General features: G+C 54.6%; 1 protein-coding gene across 1 annotated transcript in view; it reads right to left on the reverse strand.

Moving 5' to 3' along the window:
• Positions 1–2571, reverse strand: part of CAMK2B (calcium/calmodulin dependent protein kinase II beta) — a 29814-nt gene extending 27243 nt beyond the window's left edge. The window contains exon 1 of the mRNA XM_014583192.1: positions 2512–2571. The gene's annotated coding sequence lies outside the window, so the exon portion shown is untranslated. The remainder of the gene's footprint in view (positions 1–2511) is intronic.
• Between the last annotated feature and the right edge of the window lie 9025 nt (positions 2572–11596).

Genomic DNA, 11596 nt, shown 5'->3' on the forward strand with positions numbered 1-11596 from the left:
AAGGCTGGCCTCTGTCCCTGTGGAGTGACTCATATGGCACCTGCCATTGCAGGAAGTGCCACCTCCAGGACCTCCAACAGGGGCACCATCTATTGCCAAGGGCAGGAGTTGAAGCCTCCTCCAGCCTCAGATGTGCTGAGCCCAGGCGAGTCCAACCCACAGCACAGGTCATGCCACATGTCCTCTGTCCTCCCCAGCTGGCAACCCCTAAGGATGCCCTCCTTGATGCCATGGTCAGCATGCTCTTGGCATGCCATCCATAGTCTTCCTCAGCACACCCTCCTAGTGGTGTGGGGCCCTGAACCAGCATCAGGGTGTTCACAAAGGCAACACTGGTGCTAAACTTGGCCTCCTCATTTGACCACAGTCCTGCAGGCTTGTGCATGTCACATACTCCACAGCCCTCCCAGTACTGCAGGTCACTCGGGGAAGGTTGCTGTGACTTGGGCAGCCACTGTCCTTCCTAGGGACCTGAGAGCCCTGGCTTCTCCCTCCTGAGCCTCCTAAGGCTGCCTGGCGAGCTTTGTGCCCTCACCCCCATCTGCGGCAGAAGTTCTGAGGGCCAGGAAGGGGCCATGGTGTGGGGGATGTCCATCTGAAACTAAGAAGGACAGAGACAGAAAGGAAGTTAGGCTGCAGGCATTCAGGCCTAGTGGCTCACTTGGGGTTGGAGGATGGAGGCTACCATGCCATGAGAGCAGTGCACAGCAACCCCACACCACCTGGGCCCTCACTCGCTGGCTGGCATCTCTGGACCCTCCAGCAGGCATCTGGATGGGCACAGACCAGCAAGTAGGCCCTGCAATCCTGCAGAATCTAGCCGAGAGAGGTGACCAGGAAGTCCCCATGGGGACTAGGGCTCCCTGGCTACAGGCAAGCCACATACTGCAAGGCACATATAGCTACTTTAAAAAAAAATATATATATATATATGTATATATATATATGCACTTTTCTTGATTAGAAAATTAATACATATTCATTAAAGAAGAGTTTTAAATAGAGAAGACAAAAAAAATTTGAAATCATCTGTAGCCCCTCCACCCAGAGGGGGCCACTGTGAGCATTTCCCCTCATAAGTGCTCATCTCTGAGGCACAGTAGGGTGGGCACAGCCTGGTGAACAGCAGGTCTCCAGGAGAGCCAACCATTCAAGGGACAAACCTGTCATCCCCTTGCTGACACTCCTCATCCCAGTTCCCAGCAGCCATGCCACAAAGGGTCACCCATCCCTCCATTGCTCTTTATCTCCTGATGAGGGCTGGCTCCACAGAAGGCCTACCTGAGGGTCCAGCAAAGGCTCGTGTGGATGGAACCCAGACCTCTCCACCCCACCCAGGACCCACGGGCCCAGGCTAAGCCCTCCGAGGTGCAGGCACAGAGGGGAGTTGGCCTCCTGCCTGTGCTGAGGCTTCGATCTCCCAGCTTTTAAAAAAAAATATATATATATATATATGTATATATATATATGCACTTTTCTTGATTAGAAAATTAATACATATTCATTAAAGAAGAGTTTTAAATAGAGAAGACAAAAAAAATTTGAAATCATCTGTAGCCCCTCCACCCAGAGGGGGCCACTGTGAGCATTTCCCCTCATAAGTGCTCATCTCTGAGGCACAGTAGGGTGGGCACAGCCTGGTGAACAGCAGGTCTCCAGGAGAGCCAACCATTCAAGGGACAAACCTGTCATCCCCTTGCTGACACTCCTCATCCCAGTTCCCAGCAGCCATGCCACAAAGGGTCACCCATCCCTCCATTGCTCTTTATCTCCTGATGAGGGCTGGCTCCACAGAAGGCCTACCTGAGGGTCCAGCAAAGGCTCGTGTGGATGGAACCCAGACCTCTCCACCCCACCCAGGACCCACGGGCCCAGGCTAAGCCCTCCGAGGTGCAGGCACAGAGGGGAGTTGGCCTCCTGCCTGTGCTGAGGCTTCGATCTCCCAGCTTTCTGCCCACTGACCTGGGTTAGGTGAGTGGTATGGGGCTGAGAGGGGCCAGGGCACCCTTCTCAACCAGCATGTATGGCTGGCCTTTTTCCCTTTATGCCCAATCCAGGGAAGGTGGCCCTGAGAGGATGCCTCGGATGGAGCAAAGCATCTGGCAACTGCTCATCTCTGTGGGGAAGGTCAGTCAGCGGGTGCCCATTATGGGCTGTGGACTAGGTCACTGTCCAGGACAAGGGCAGGATGCCTGTTACCACTCCACCTGCATCCCTGCTGGGGGCTGGTGTCCACTTGGGTCTGGCCACCTCCCACCTGGGCACAGACAACATAAGTTGTCCCCTGTTCCTTTTACCAGCTCAGAGAGCTCCCAGCAGGCCTGAGACAGGGAATTGTTGGCTGGGTGAGCAGAATGACACGTCTACTCAGCTGATCCCACCTGGGCCATGGAAAGGGTGTTGCTGCGCAGGGGCAGACATTGGTCAGAAGAAGGGGCAGGAATGGGGCTGCACAAGAGACGGCAAGGGGTGAGGGAAAGGGGTAGGATGGTGTGAGGGCTCCAGACCCACCTGGCATCAGCCTCACTGTAGTACTCTCTCGCCACAATGTCTTCAAAGAGCTCCCCACCAGTGACCCTGCAGGAAAAGCACACAGGGGTCATGCATTCTGAAGACTCCTGCTACCTACCCTGTCGGCTCCATCACTGTCACCATCACTACCAACATCACCACTATCACCACCACCATCTCTATCATCACCATGTCACCAACACCAATACCACCATCACCATCACCACTATTAGTACTACCATCATCACCATCACCACCATTACCATCACTTCCACCCTTATCACAACCACCATGATCATTACTTCTATTATCAGCTCCACCACCACCATCACCATCACCACCATTACCATCACTTCCACCCTTATCACAACCACCATGATCATTACTTCTATTATCAGCTCCACCACCACTATCACCATCACCACCATTACCATCACTTCCATCCTTATCACAACCACCATAATTACCACCATCATCATTACTTCTATTATCAGCTCCACCACCACCATCACCATCACCACTATCAGTACTACCATCATCATCATTACCACCATTACCATCACTTCCATTGTTATCACAACCACCATGATCATTACTATTATCAGCTCCACCACCATCATCACCATCACCACCACCATTATCAGGACAGCAGCCCAGAGGAACCCCACAAGTGCTGGCCCTCAGGGGTGCCCCGTGTGCTCAGGAAGCTGCAGTTTGGGTCAATGGCCCCTGGGACTCCCGGTAGGGCCACTTTGTGCAGCATCCAGAGCTTTAGGGAAGTAGTTTGTGGCCTCATCTGTGCAAGCTCATGGAGATTGGGAACCCTGGGCACAGGCCCAGGAGGGCAGTTTGGGAGCTCCTGCCTCTGCCTTCCACTCCACCCTTGCCTTAGACCTCAGGGTCATTGCCTTTTTACACATGGGAGTCTCCTTCCTCTGCCCTGTGACAAGCCCAGGTGTAGTGAGTGGGGATATCTGTCAGCCCCCCAGAATCCACAGAGGTCTGACACTGCCAAGGAGCCTCCAGCCTCCTGAGGGTAAGGCCAGCTGCCCCAGAAACTGCTCTCACTTCTCTGCTGCCCTGGAGGCTCTTGAGGTGTGAGGGCCTTGGCAGTTTTAGGAGTAAGTGGGCAGAGTCCCTTTAGACCCTAGCAAAAACTGTCTTTCTGGCTCATCTCACATAAATAGCATGTGCTTGGCCAGCCAGGAGTGACAAAGGCTCCAAACAGGTACACACACATGCTCACACACACACTGTTCTCCCCATCCTCAGGTGCTGAAACACAGGCAGCTGTCTGTGGGCCACCAGGGCCCTGGACAACGTCACTCTAGCCCACTGGCCTCTCTGGTTCAGGGCACACACATCCTGGGATCATGGGACAGACACTTCAGGATCCTGGGCTGGGCAGAGATGGCTGTATCCCTGGTCAGCATGTCACCTAGCTGGTGATCTGAGGTGGTGTCTTATGAGAAACACAGATACCAAGAGGCAACCAAGCCCCAAGGGATGGCCCCAGCCACTCTTGGCCAGGGGACCCTCCTTAGGCCTGCACATTCATGGCCTAGAGAGCTGTCATTTGAAGCAACAGCTCAGCCTGCAGCTGTGGGCAAACCAACACCGCAGGGAGGGCTAGATAGCCATGGCAACAGCGTGAGGCTTTCCTGGAGGCCAAGGGGCAGACCAAAGCTGTGGCCCCTGCCCAACCTAGGGTCTCCAGTCACATCTACCCATGGACAGCTAAATATAGTACTTCTTGGTGGAAGCCACTCTCAGGAATGAGCTGAGATCACGGTTTCTAAATCCACCAGGAGGGACTGGCAGGTGGCATGGTGTTTAAGGCACTGGACTCCCACATGGCCGAACACAGTTTGAGTCCCAGACCTGTTGCCTTGTTTTCTCTCCCTCAGTCTCTCTTTCTGGTGAGTGTACATGTCCTATAGCAAATTCAAAAATAATAATGATAATAAACAAACATTTTAAAAATAAATCAATAAAAATAAATCCAGTGGGAAACAAGAGGCAGCAGTGGCCCCAGACACATTCTCACTCAGCTACCCATGTCCACATGCACACACATGCACACATGTATGGACACCTCCACATCACATGGGCACACATATTCACACAATGCCTATGCACGCATGTACACGCACACACATACATTTACATAATACCCATGCACACGTGTACATACTCACATGTGCACACATATCATGCACCTTTCACATGCACACATACCTACAATACATTCACGATGCCAATGTGCATGCATTCACCCCACAAGTACACTCACTCTCATGTGTGTACATACATGTGCACATACACATGCACACATCCAGCTCAGCCGTGATGAGGCACCAGGGGAATGAAGGTGATCAGGGCTGCTGACTATTCTCTAGGGTCCTTCTCCCACCCCTACTGGCCTCCAGCTCATTGGATACACATGGAGTAGAGGCCCCAGGAAGTCAGGACAACCCAACCCAAGGAGAGGCAGGGAGGCTGCAGGGCCCACCCCAGCTGGCACTTACAGGTCGAAGACCAGGTAGTGGAAGCCCTCCTCGGAGATGCTGTCATGGAGACGCACTGTGGGGACAGAGAGACCATGAGGCAGCACGAGGGTGCACCCACTGCCCACCTCACCTGTTTTGACATACAGTCAGACCTGCGCAAGACCTCGGGGAGGAAGCCCCTGGCCCAGCCAAGAACCCTGGGTGGCCCACAGAATGGATCTTAGGAAGCCTGGTGCCATGTGGCAGCTGAAGAGCATGACTGAGGGGAGGTGGCCTGGGCCCTGCAAGCTCGCTGGTCCCGCTGCCTCAGTTACTACCAGGTCTCCTGCCGCTTTCTGCTAGAAGGGGCCCTGGGAAGGAGCTGCTGAGCAGCATCACTTTGGGGGAGGGGATATCCCAGCCTCCCCAGGGCTGCCCACAGCCCTTGGTCTCCAGCTTGTGGGACAGAGACCCCTGCCCGAGGAAGCTGCCCAAGATGGCATGGTCCAATGCCAAGCCAGCACCCAGGGGGTGGGTAGGACAGAGTTCCTTATGGCCTCTGTATGCATACTGCCCATGAGGTCTCTGCTTTGTGCCCCACCGACCCCCCGCCTCCCCCGCCGCCAAAACGTCACCTGATGCAGCCTGGGCACAGTGAGCACATGGGATAAGCGAGTAGCCAAAGGAGCGCATGGCCACAATCCCAAGGCCTGCCCCTGGAGCTGCAGGCACCTGCACCAAGCAGCACATGAGCCCTGCCACCCCACATGCCCACTGCCCTTTGTTGGACAATAAGACCAACAACACCCACCGAGCACTCGCTGCATCACCTTACATGTGTGAAATCGGTGAACCTTCAGCCACCCAAGAGGTTCCAGACAAGGAACCAAGCACAGAGAGGTTAAGTGACTAGTGAAGATCACACGGCTCACAGAAGGCGAGGCAGGGCTGTGGACTCGGGGACAGTCTAGCTGCAGGGTCTGTGCCACAGCAGCCTGGGCTACACAGGCCCTGGGCCCCTCCAGCCTGAGCGATAAAGGCACACTCAGCTGTGGCACTATCCTCATACTCTGAGCTGTCCTACTTTCCACAGGGCTGCCAGTGCCACACCCTCTAGCTCTGGTCCTCCCAGGGGCCGGCCTGGCAGTGTCCTCGGGCCCAAGAACTAGTCTGCCCTCTGAGGCCTAGCCTCACCCACAGACCCTTGGGTCCCCATGTCCCAGGCCAACAGCCCTTCCCAGCATGTGTACCTCCACTCGAGGGCAGGCCCAGGACCCCACAGAGCAGAATAAGAGGGCTGCCACTCCCCTGCCTCAGGTGCTCAGTCCAGCTGTCTCAAGCTGCTCCTCTGTGAAACGGGATAAAACAGCACCTCCTCCCGGGGCTACATGAAGGGTAATTGTGTAACCTCTCTGTTATTGCCACGGCACCATCATCATCAGAGTGTGAAGAGCCCCGGAACAGAAAGCCAGGCCCAGGGGTGGCCCCTGAGCTGCACCAGCTGCCACCACTTGGGGAGGGGGCCCTTCCACGGACGTCCAGGGAAGGCCCTGTTGGTTCTCCATGGTGCATGACATCCTAGGGGGACCACCCCTGCTCTTCAGTCTGCTGAGTGCGTTCTGCCTCCTCCCCAGGAAACAGGTATCTCAGGTCAGATGCAGCCAGGGATGCCAAGGCGCTGTGCACGCAAACACGTCTTTAAAACGTTTCAAAAATAGTCATGCACTTATTTTAATGGTTTGAAAGAAAACCTAACTAGCACATCAGACCCGTGAATTCACAGACAGGGCTAAGTAAAAAGTGAACTGTCACAAAATCTATTTAAATAAAAACAGTAATAAGCAAGTAACACAGAAGGCAGGTGGCACCAGAGGTGGATGGAAACAGGGTCCTAGGTGGAATCTCAGGAGTCCAGCGCAGAAGCCTGGGATCTGGCAGATGGAAGCAAATCTGGTGCCAGCTCACCTGGGGTGGGGGGGGCTCAGGCCACCCCGTGTTTGGCTGTGCCAGCTAGGGGCTCAAAGCCTAGCCCAAGTGGAGGCTGTGCTTTCCACATGGCTGTGGGCCCAAGGCAAGGGGACTGGGCCTCTGCTCTTCCTAGGCAGCCTCTCAGACCCTTGTTTAGACCCATGTGCCATATGAGTGCTGTCCTAGGCCCTGGTCATGCAGTGTCCCGAGCCAAGGGCTGCTAGAGGGTAGCACTAGGACCTTGCCCTTCACCACTCCCCCAGGATCCCCTGCCGGACTTGTACCAGGCTCTGAAATCAGGTGAGCAGGGTTCCTAACTTTCTAGGCCAGTCCTAGGTACAAGAGCTTAGAGAGTGTGGGAGCACTGGCCTCCCTCATTCCCAAGGCAGGGTTGAGAACTCTCAGTTCCCCCAGCATAACACTCGGCCCACACCTGTTTCTGTCACCCCAGGGCCATAGGGCAATGAGGGCAGTTTGGGGCCTGCTCCACTGATGGGCAATCAGGGACAAGACAAGGGCAGATGCCCTCTCTCGGGACCCCCGGCATAGGCCAGGTATCCAAAAATATGTGCTGAAGTAAATTCCCGAACCTTCTCTGGAATGGTGGTAACCCCCAGGGAGGGTGCAGAGACCTGAGCTCTGAGACCAGCATCACACAGATGCCATGTGGCTGTGCTTCCCCCATTACCTTCCCTGCTGCAGAAGCCAGTCCCACACACCCTGGGCCCTCCCAAAACCCAAGCGGGTGCTGTGGCTTGGCTCTGACTGGGCACCTGCATCCCACAGCATGGGGCAGGGAGCTCTGGATCTCCCGGGTTCCTGTCCCTTCCACCATCTCCTTCCAGATACCCCAAAGGCAGTCCCTGCACTCAGGGACACCATGCCGAGGCCTGTGGGCTCATCCCAGTTGGTCCTGCTGGAGGCTCCTCTCCAAGAGACAGGCTGCTGGGTTTGAAAACCAATGATAGGCTGGATTGCTTTCAGGAGGGGCCCGGGCCATGAAGGCATAGCCTTTGGTTCTGAGCAGCCTAGGTCTTGCACAAGACATGGCTCCTTCTGTCTCTAGAGAGAAACAGGATCACTTGGGAGGGGCTCTTGGCCAGGCCTTGTCCATGCCCATTGGGAGCCAATAAGCCTTGGGGCTGGGGGTCTGCCTGTGCAGCTGGCATTTGGGCCAGGCCCTCCAAATCACAACATGACTGCCCCGCTCGGCAAGCATCAGACGACCTGTGATCTCATGTGCTCATCACGTGGCTGTAAAACACTCCCAAGAACCTCAAGGTTCTCCCTGAGAGGAGCTGGATTTCTCCCCTCACGTGTGGGCTTCAAATAACCAAGTGAGGCAGAAGTGACACCTCCAGATGGGACCAAAGGGAGGCACAGTGATCCCTACAGGCTCAGCCTGGGGCCCTGTGTAACTCAGCAGTCCCCTCCTGACAGGAACCCGAGAACCAAAAGAGGGCCCACAAGAACACAGCACCTGCGCTCACAGCTGCATTACTGATAGCAGCCGAGTAGTGGGGACAGCCCTCGTGTCCATCGACAGATACATGGATCATCGCGTGGTCATCAATAAGCTTCAGTGTGACCATGCCAAGTTCATATGTTGAGCTACTGTGGTGGGATCAAGAAGGTGAACACTTGATCCAACCATGGTGTCCAAAGGAGAAAGAGTCTGGGGTGTAGACAGTGGTGCAGAGCACACACCGCTGTGAATGAGATGATGCCACAGATCTACACTCAAGCTAAAAGGGCAGACATTATGGAGTGTGTGTTTTATAATTTTGATTATTACTATTTTTCTAGTTAGTAGATTAGCTAGCTAATTAGCTGATTAGTTGGTTGGCTAGTTAGCTAGCTATTAGTTACCTAGCTAGCTAGCCAACCAGTTGGTTAGTTGGCTAGTTAGCATTCTATTTTGTCACCTCATTAGTAGCTAGTTAATTGGCTATCTAGTTCATTGGTTACATTGTTAGCTAATTAGATAGATAGCTGATTAGTTAGATAGTTGGACTGCTAGTTAGTTTCCTGATTAGTTGGTTGAATGGTTAATTAGTTGGTTCATTAGTTAGTTGGTTAGATAGCTAGTTACTTTATGGCGTGTTTAACCGGAACTTCAAAAAGACTTTATGCTCCCTGTTCTCTTTTCTCTACCTGTCTCCCTCTCTCTGTCTCTCTCCTCTCTCAGTCTGCCTCTGTCTCTGTCCCTCCTCTGTCTGTCTCTCCTCATTCTGTTCCTCCTATATCATCTCTCCTCTCTATGCCTATCTCTCTCTTTTGTCTCCTCCCTATCCACCTCTGTCTGTCTCTCCTCTCTCAGTCTCTGTCACTATCTCTCTTTGTCATTGCACGCTCTGGGCGAGCTGCTGCTATGTTACAAATACCATCATGTGGTCCTGTGGGGACCCCCATGGAGAGGAACTGAGGCTGCAGAGGCAGCCACTTCGGAGGCTACTGTGAGACCCCAGAAGATGCATCCTGGCCAGTGCACAGCTCAAACTGTGGAAGGCTGGTCTTCTGTAAGGTGTTTGTGCCGTTGCCGAGACCTGGGTACAAGAGGGCCTGCTCCACTGTGGCCATCTCAAAATTCCGGACACCTTTGAACCAAGGGCCCCTACTGATACTCTACTATAAATTATGCAGCAGTCCTGACCTGCTGGCCTGCTCTGAGTCCCAGACGCTGAGATGACCGGTGCTCATCAGGTCCAGTGAGGGGCCATGTGTTCTGCAATGTGGATGACTTGCACATTCAGGAGACAGCCCACAGCCTGGGGCACCCCACAGCCCATTCCACAGCCCAGGAGACTGGAACAGTGGGTGGCCGCCATGGCTCCTCAGTGACAGGCAAGGCCCAGAGTAAATCTTCACCTTCCACCCTCCAAGCCGGTCACCTTGTCCCTCCTCCTGCTCCCTGGAGGCAGGAGTATCTCCATTTTACAGAGGAAGAAACCAGGCCACCTCCTGCCCTAGGCCCTCACACACTGTTTTTTGACCAGGCCCCTAGGCCACTGCCCCACCCCTGCACCTAGCTCTCTCAGGGTAGCCTAGGAGCAGCTTTCTGCTCAGAGCTGGGTGGGGTGGGCCTAAGGCCAATTTGGAGACTCTGGCCCAGGACAGAGGTGCTGCTCATTCCCCCCAATTTCTCATCAACTGCTCACTTCTCGGAGCCCCTGAATCTACAGAGAAGGTCTCCATTGAATCCTGCTGACTTGGCAGGCCTTTTCTGAGTTCTAGAAACTTCAGTGTAAATCCCACAGCCTCAGACCTGCCTACGTGTATTCCAAAACATTCTGAGTACACCCCTCAGCCTCCAGCCTGCCTCCCCGTGTTCAGAATATTCCATGTGAACCCAGTAGCCTCAGGCCTGCCTCTTCGTGTTCTGGAATGTTCAGTGTGAACCCTGTAGCCTCAGTCCTACCTTCCCATGTTCTGGAATGTTCATGGTGAACCACAGCCTGAGGCCTGCCTCCCTCTGTCTGAGATGTGCCTCCTGGGCCCACCCAGACTGGAATGAAGCTCTGGAAGGAACACCTGTGGCCACTCCTCAGGGACTGTTCCTACCACACACAGGGCATCCTGAGAGTAGGGAGCCATTTTGTTGACAAACTACCCAAGTTAACCCTGAACACCTAGGGCTCCTCTTTTGAAATAGAATTCCTGAAAAGGTATTCAGTTTGGCCTTCTTTGACTGGTGCTCAGTGGGTGGGGGCAGGGAGGGGCGAGGGAGTGGGTGGAGTAAGGGTTCGGTTAGGTCAAGTTGCAGGGAGGCAATGCCTTCCAGGAGCCCCAGAAAGAGAGTCAGTGCAGGGGCTGGGGGTCTGCAGCTGTCCCCACATAGGCATGAGGGAGCTGGCAGAGAGTTGGCCAGGGAGGGATCAGCTCTTTGGGGGTTCCAGGCATTTGCATGTCAATAAGGGACTCTGTGACTCTGGGGGAGTCATGGTGGTGACCATGAAGGTGGGCTGAAGGTGCTCCCTGGCCTGCACTGAGGGGCCACCTGAGAAGAGGGTTCTTCCCCATCCAGCTCACAAATCCAGGCCAGGTGTGGGCTGAGGGCACTTGGTACTCTGAGAGCTACAGCCAGAAAAGTGGCAGCAGACACTCCCCGAGCTGGCTGAGAGCTGGACAAGCCCTCTGGACCCCTTCAATTCCCTCCTTCCCACCCAGCTGTGGGTCTGGGAGTATGTGGACGCTCAAGCGCCCCTTTTAAACATAGGCCCTGAGCCCATGGAGCACAAGTGAATCAGATCTTTGGAGGAAGGGGCCCAGGGTGCCTCAGAATCCGTAGTCTGAGCCCTCTGGGTGAGAGCAGCCATCACCTTTAGTCAAATCCTGGCCTGAACCCCCGGACTACACAAAAGTGCCTGGGGGACAAAAGTCCTGTGCCATGGGCTGTGTGCACTTGGTGAGGAGTTCTGCTTTCCAGACTTATCTGTAATCAGCCACCCTGTGCTGTTCTGAAACCGTAGGCTACTTGGGCCCCGTGGCTCAGAGTTACAGGGAGAGCAGACACTCCCCGAGCTGGCTGAGAGCTGGACAAGCCCTCTGGACCCCTTCAATTCCCTCCTTCCCACCCAGCTGTGGGTCTGGGAGTATGTGGACGCTCAAGCGCCCCTTTTAAACATAGG

This window comes from Tupaia chinensis, unplaced genomic scaffold (genome assembly GCF_000334495.1).
Source record: "Tupaia chinensis unplaced genomic scaffold, TupChi_1.0 Scaffold144150_1, whole genome shotgun sequence".
NCBI lineage: Eukaryota > Metazoa > Chordata > Mammalia > Scandentia > Tupaiidae > Tupaia > Tupaia belangeri.